We start from the raw sequence: 6717 nt of genomic DNA, 5'->3' as shown, positions 1-6717 counted from the left end.
GGCCTGAAGCTTTTGCATGAGCCTCAAAGGGTGCACCAGATAATAAACCGGCAGGATGGTCAGACATTTTTAAAATGCACTAGGTCAATAACAAGAAATCTGATGCTACTTTTGAGAAACTGCGTGCTGATAATAGTCATGGTTTCCCTGGACGTGGCGTTATGTTGACGCTGATCTCCTGACCTATCTGTGTTTTCCATCTCTGTCCCACTGCAGCTGTTTTGACCTCGTTTTACCATCTGTACCTGCAGCATTCAGAGCTGCATCAGGAACATTCACGCTGTTCTTCACTGATGGTTTAATTCACACGTACATTTGTTTACTCATCTGTGAACTCATCCATTTATTCTAGTCTTTCTTTCCATGAAGTCATGCATTCTGAAAAAAAAAATACCCTGAGCACATACCATTTCCTAGTCACTGTGTTAGGCATCAGAGATTTGAAGGAAAAAAAAAAAACATGCACAGTGTAGTGAGAGACACAGACAAGCACATACATGACTGTGCAAAATAATACAACGGGAGTACAGAGTTGAAAAAATCTCAACTAGGCTGAGAATAGGTGGGTGGAAGAAGGTTTTTTGGAGAAGGTGGCAGTCACACTAATTTGTGAAGGAGAATTTGTTCAAGTGGGGAAGGTGAGAAGGGCATTCTAAGTAAAAGGAACAGCAAATAAAAAAGAAGCCAAGTACAGAAGAGCATGTTTGCAGATCTGCATGTATTCTAGGAGGCTCTTGTTGAATGAGCACATGATGCACTGAGGCAGCTGACCTACCCTGATGACCTTCAGTGACCTATTTAATCTCTACACTGCAAATTAATTGAAAAAATTGAATGCAATAATTTAAATAGAGTCTACCAGAGTGCCTGACATGTGAAAAGCACTAGAAAAAATGAATTAAACTCTCATTTCCTTACCATTGCAGTATTTGCCATCCCAGCCCCAGAGTGCCTAGTAGAAAGTAGCTGTTCAATAAAGTTGCCTTGAATTTGATTCGGTCACTTGCCACTCGGTCTCAGGTTTAACTTCCTTTTCTTCCTCGGAGGACGCTGAGGGCCATGTACAGGGTCATCTTTCCTCCATCTTTCTCTGCTTGAGGAAATCGCTCTGGCTGCCTCTACTTCATTGTATTTCTCTGCCTCTGGGGAGACCTCATTTCATATACATCTTGTAATTAGAGGCTTACCCCCCTCCCCCCCAGGAGTTATGTCTGCCACCCTAGATCTGCACCCATTTGGCGGCAGCTACAGCCACAGTTTGGGTGTAGCACACAGAAGGGAATTTTAAATATATTTTCAGTTTCAATAACAGAGTTCCCCCTATTACATATCCCTGCTTCTTGTCTGCCTGCACACTTGGGTTCAAGGCACAGAATCTTGTTTCCTCACTTGGTTTTCAAATATCATCTGAAACAGAACTATGCCACTTTAGACTGATGAAGACTGTGAGGCTGAGAGAGAAAGCGGTTGAGTCAGGGCAGGGGCGGACCAGGAATATGGTCTCACACAGCCACTGGGTTCTATCATGACCTGGTTCTATGGCCTCCAGGGGGAAACACAAGAGAAAGTAAAAAGAGGATTTACTCTCTCTCTCTCTTTTTTCAACTTTTTAAAAAGTTTTTATTTTGGTCATAATTATACTAGTTTGGAGACTCAGTTGGTCCCGCAAGGTTTCTGCAAAGCGCGGTCTCCAGTCAGCTTCCTCCATTGCTCTCCGCGTCACCTCTTCGAGATACATTTGGTCCTTTTCACCTTTCCTCCAACAATATGTTAGAATTGCTCCTTCTTGATTTTTAAAAATATTTATAGGCATCGTCTATCGACTTCCCACTATGGAAAATACCGATTAACCCATTTAGCCCTTTCTCTTGTCCCACCAAACACATCCCCCCCCCCCCAATAATTATAGTTTTGCTCCAATCCAAATTCAGGCTTTTCATGACCATGCATGCTATTCAGATCTTTATAGTAAATTTTGATTACTTTTCTTAAGATTATCTGTGTGTATATAAACATATAAGTTATCAATTCAAATTCATTTCTAAAAATATTAGAAATATATGCATATTGTAAAAAAAAGTGTAAAACACAGGAAAGCATAAGGAAGGAGATCAGCATCCAGAGATATTTTTGGTTTACCCATCATGTATATATGTGTCTATGTAAAATTTTTGCAAAATCAGGATTATGGTACTACACGCTTGCACACATAGTTCTTGTGTTACTTAATTTCATAGCATAAACATTTTACCAAGTCATTAAATATTCTGCAAAAACACAATTGGTTTGAGTGCTTTAAGGTTTGGATCTGTGTCACTGGCTCACCTTCTTGTTATTCACTTTGGGGGTGGGGGACAAACAAACAGGAAATGGGTCAAGAGAGAAGCTCTGTGTTCTAGCCCTAGTTCTGCCACTTAATAAGCCTCTCCCCTGAGTATCTCATTGGCCCATCTGTGAATTGGGGATGGTGTTGACTTTTTACCAGCCACACAGCCTTGTTTGGAGGGTCACGTGGAGGCAGGTAACGGGTTAGCCCAGGACTGCAGGATTGCCTAGTGCTGCCTTAATTATCATGTTGGTTAAGAATTCCCCTGCTGTTCTACCTGGGCACATGCGCAGAAACCCCCAGGAGGTAGGTGTCTATCTTTTCTCCACATGGCACTTGCATGGGCCGTACGGTCACAGGAAGCACCTCTGCTCCAACTGTCCCCCTGTATTGTGTGTCTTGATGAAAAATGACCAGTTATTATTTCCTGCCTTTGGGTCTGGGAGGCCTGAGAGAAATCAGTAGCCACATAAAATAGCTGCTGTTATTGTAACAGGCTTTTCATTGATGGACTTAAAGTGTGAGATGTTTGGTATCGATTGCTGGCGTCTGTCTTGGGAAGGCTGTGCAGCAGGGAGAGCGACGATGGCAGCGGGGATGGCACCACCAGGCGCCCGCGTGCTGAGCGGCTCCCTGAAGCCGGCGGGAAGAGTATATTAGGCTAGGAGGCGTCTTGCGTTGCAGGATAAATGGGTACTTTCAAAGGCAAGGGTTGCTTCCTTACTGAATTCCTTTCTGCCTTGGGAGATTGGAAACTGTCTTTCCCAATTTGATATTCAGTTAGCTCCTGATTCTTTTTTTTTTTTTTTTGGTACATGCCCCTAGCGGGAACCGAATCCGGGATTCTGGTCCACAGGCCAACACTCCAACCGCTGAGCCAAATCGGCCTGGGCTTTTTCTTTTTCGTGGTACGTGCCCCTAGCAGGAGCCGAACCCGGGACTCTATGGTCCACAGGCCAACGCTCAACCACTGAGCCAGCCGTACATGTGGAGGCCGGGGCGGAGGGTGGACGCAGCCACTTCCCAGTGCTGTGGTTGCGCTGCATGAGAAGGTGGCCGTGCAGGCTGGGTGGGGACTGGCAGTTGGGCCTTGGTGGGAGATACGGTCCCCTGGGTTCCCTGAGGTGCATTCCCTGAAATCCCGGAGAGCTGTGGCCCATGGGCTGGCTAAGCAGCCGAGCAGGGCTCCCCCGAGCCCGCAGGAGCTGGGTTCCGGGGTGGGGGACTTGGCCTCGAGGCCAGAGACCAGCAGCGAGGCCGGGCCATGGCTTGTGACTGCTGGGCAACCCCACGCCCAAGAGGAGCAGCGGGGCCCTTGGCTACTGTCACCCTGACTCTGAGACACTGGAAGGAGACCAGCAACCGCGGGTCCGCAACACCCCTCGAAGGAAAAAAATCAGAGTACATCCAAATATATTTATCAAACGGTATTTCTGAATACTGAAATAGCGACATTAAGATTTGGAAACAAAACAAGCTAACAAACAAAATAGAAACAGACTCACAGATACAGAGAACAGACTGATTGCTGTTAGTGGGGAAGGGGGGTGGCTGGGCTGGGTGAAAACACTAAGCAAAACAATCAAACAAAACAACCACAACACAAAATACACCACTTCACGGACACAGACAGCAGTATGGCGATTACCAGAGGGGAAGGGGGGTGGAAGAGGGGATACATGGTGATGGAAGGGACATGATTTGGGGTGCTGAACACACAATATACAGATGATGTATTATAGAATTGTACACCTGAAACCTGTATAATTTTCTTAACCCATGTCACCCCAATAAGTTCAATAAAAATAAAAATAAAATAAAAGAGTTGTGCTTTAGGAGAAGAGAGGAGCTTATACATAAAATCTACGTCAACCTCACTACTTTTCTAGTATGTTCAGTGGTTCTTGGAAAGAATCCAGCATGGTAGCATTGAACTGGGGGTCCCTGACCAGAGTCTTGCTGTAGAAGCAATGCAGGTTGCATTTGGGTCACTGGATCGAGACATGTCTCGGTACAGCACAGTCCAGCTACTGCTGCCAGCAGCTTGTGGGCTACGGTTGGATGGTTTCATGCAGCACGGTGGTGAGCGGATGAAGGAAATAACGTGGAAACTGTATGTGGTTATTACGCATCAGCAGGGACCTATGGATTAGAGCCTGCAAAGAAAAGTACCTTGAATGGCTTCTAAACACTCTGATGACTCATCAGAGTGGCGAACTTTTTAAGAAGTCAGTATAAATGTCATGCAACAGCTCATTGCTTCATCTAACTTATTTGTGATGCGAGTGGAGATGGATGTTACACAGCTCTGAGGAAGTGGGTGTTCCTCCAACGTGTGCCTTCTTGGAATGGATCCTTTTGCCTGAAATGGATGTCTGGCTTTCTGAGAGGAGAGGAGATTGTGAAGGTATGGCCTTCCCTGAACCTGAGCGAGGAAAACCGTGTGTGCCAGTATCCAGGCACTTACGGTTACAGTGCATTATCTGTGATTTGGCCTCTGCGAGAATTATTGAACGAGCTTCTCTAGTACCTCCAGGATGGCTGTCTGCTGTGTGTACACAGTGGCTTGCTGTGTTCGGGCACAGCAAGACGGCGAGGTGGGGCCTCGAGAAATCGATGAAGAAGAACCAGAGGGAAGTAGCATGAGGTGTGGTAGAAATAAGTCATACAGGAAATCAATCCTGTCACCCAGATGTCTGGCTACACATTAGAACTGGGGCACCTGGAGCTTGCACGGAGGTGGGGACTCAAGAGTCATCAGCAGAGAAATAAAACTGGACTTTTAGAGCAGCTCAGTTCTCCACTTGTGAGAGAAGGGAGTGTGTCCTGAATGTCAGGTTCCTGTGCTTGTCCCCACCCCACTTCCGCTAGCACAGGAGACCTTGATGACTGAGGTCCCAGCTGGTGGAGGGCGGGACTGCAGGGAAGTCAGGGAAGGTAGTGAGGAACAGACAGAGTGGCAGGGTCTTAGCATGTTACCACCTCATGAGACACTAGCACACTGTGAGGTGTTCCCCTCGTCTTACAGATGGAGGAACTGCAGCCCAGGGAAGCACAGAGCCTCGTCCAAGGTCTCCTCCTGACCAGCCTGTGCTTTGGATTCGCATTCCTGAGTTTCTGCACCTGGAAGACTCAGCTTTAAACCCTCCCTCAGACTCACTGGCTGTCCACTTCGCCGACCTCTGTGAAGCTCAGTTTTCTTATCATAAATACCACCTTTTAGGATGATGGTGGGTACTGCATCTGACATGGTGGTGGTTGCTACACACCTTCCCGTGCTACCCCCAGTCAGTGATCTGCTTTGGAAAGTCATGGGAACTATTATGAGTCATGGGCCCTTCCTAACAGTGCGCATCCTCCCTACTGTGAACCCAGATACACTCTGGTTAGGTTGTTTGGGTGTTTATCTCAAATGCTAATGATAGCTCACTTTGGCAGAAAGACAGACTCAGGCCAGTGGAGTTTTTGGAATATTAGTTCTACATGTTAATAAAAGAATCTATCCATTAATAGGACCTCCTGAGCAGGCACCTCATACAGCGAACTCGGAAGGCACAGATGTGACAAGAACTAGACTCTCACACGCAGCCAAGAACCAGGAACCATTGCTCCCTTCTCTAATCTAGCAGGGGCCACTTGATACTCCTTCCCCACTTTTGGCACCCATACCTTTTTATTTTATTTTTTAAAATCCTCATCCAAAGATATTTTTGCATTCATCTTCAGCTGGAGTGGGAGGGAGGGAAGGAGAGAGAGGGAGAGAGAGGAGAGAAACATCGATGTGAGAGAGACACATTGACTGGTTGCCTCCTGTACAACCCTGACCAGGGCTAGGAACCAAACCACAAATGAGGTACATGCCCTTGACTAGACTCGAACCCGTGACTCTTTGGTCTGCAGGCTGATGCTCCAACCAATGAGCCAAACAGGCCAGGGGCACTCATACATTTTTAAAATGTGAGGCTCGCTCTCACTACTATGTGGAATCTAATGAACAAAATAGAACCAGGGGCATGGATACATGGAACACACTGACAAATGTCACGAGGAGGGGGTTGGGAGGACTGGATAAAAGGACGTCAAGAGATGAATCAGACAGCATATACGCATAGCCCATGGACACAGACTACAGTGCAGTGAAGGCCAGGGGAGGGAGGGGGAGGCTGGGTGGAGGTGGGCAAAGGAGAGGAAAATGGGGGACATCTGTAATACTGTGAACAATAAAAAAAAAACACCGCACAAAAAATGTGAGGGTCAGAAGGGGACAATACTTGTCCCGTATCACACAGCAAATTGGTGGTGAAGCCTGCCCTGCAGAAGAAATCTCACTTTCTAGAACCTAGTGAATAAGCAATTTGTTTCTCAGTTACAGATCCCTCTGTGCAAAGAGC

The 6717-nt window shown here is 46.6% G+C and overlaps 1 pseudogene; it reads left to right on the top strand.

The window, feature by feature from the left end:
* The first annotated feature begins 2911 nt into the window (after window positions 1–2911).
* LOC118630022 lies at window positions 2912–5326 on the top strand (annotated as a pseudogene).
* The last annotated feature ends 1391 nt before the right edge of the window (window positions 5327–6717 follow it).

This window comes from Molossus molossus, unplaced genomic scaffold (assembly GCF_014108415.1).
Source record: "Molossus molossus isolate mMolMol1 unplaced genomic scaffold, mMolMol1.p scaffold_m16_p_14, whole genome shotgun sequence".
Taxonomy (NCBI): Eukaryota; Metazoa; Chordata; class Mammalia; order Chiroptera; family Molossidae; genus Molossus; species Molossus molossus.
The sequence above is the reverse complement of the archived record's forward strand: the minus strand, read 5'-3'. Positions and strand labels throughout refer to the sequence as shown.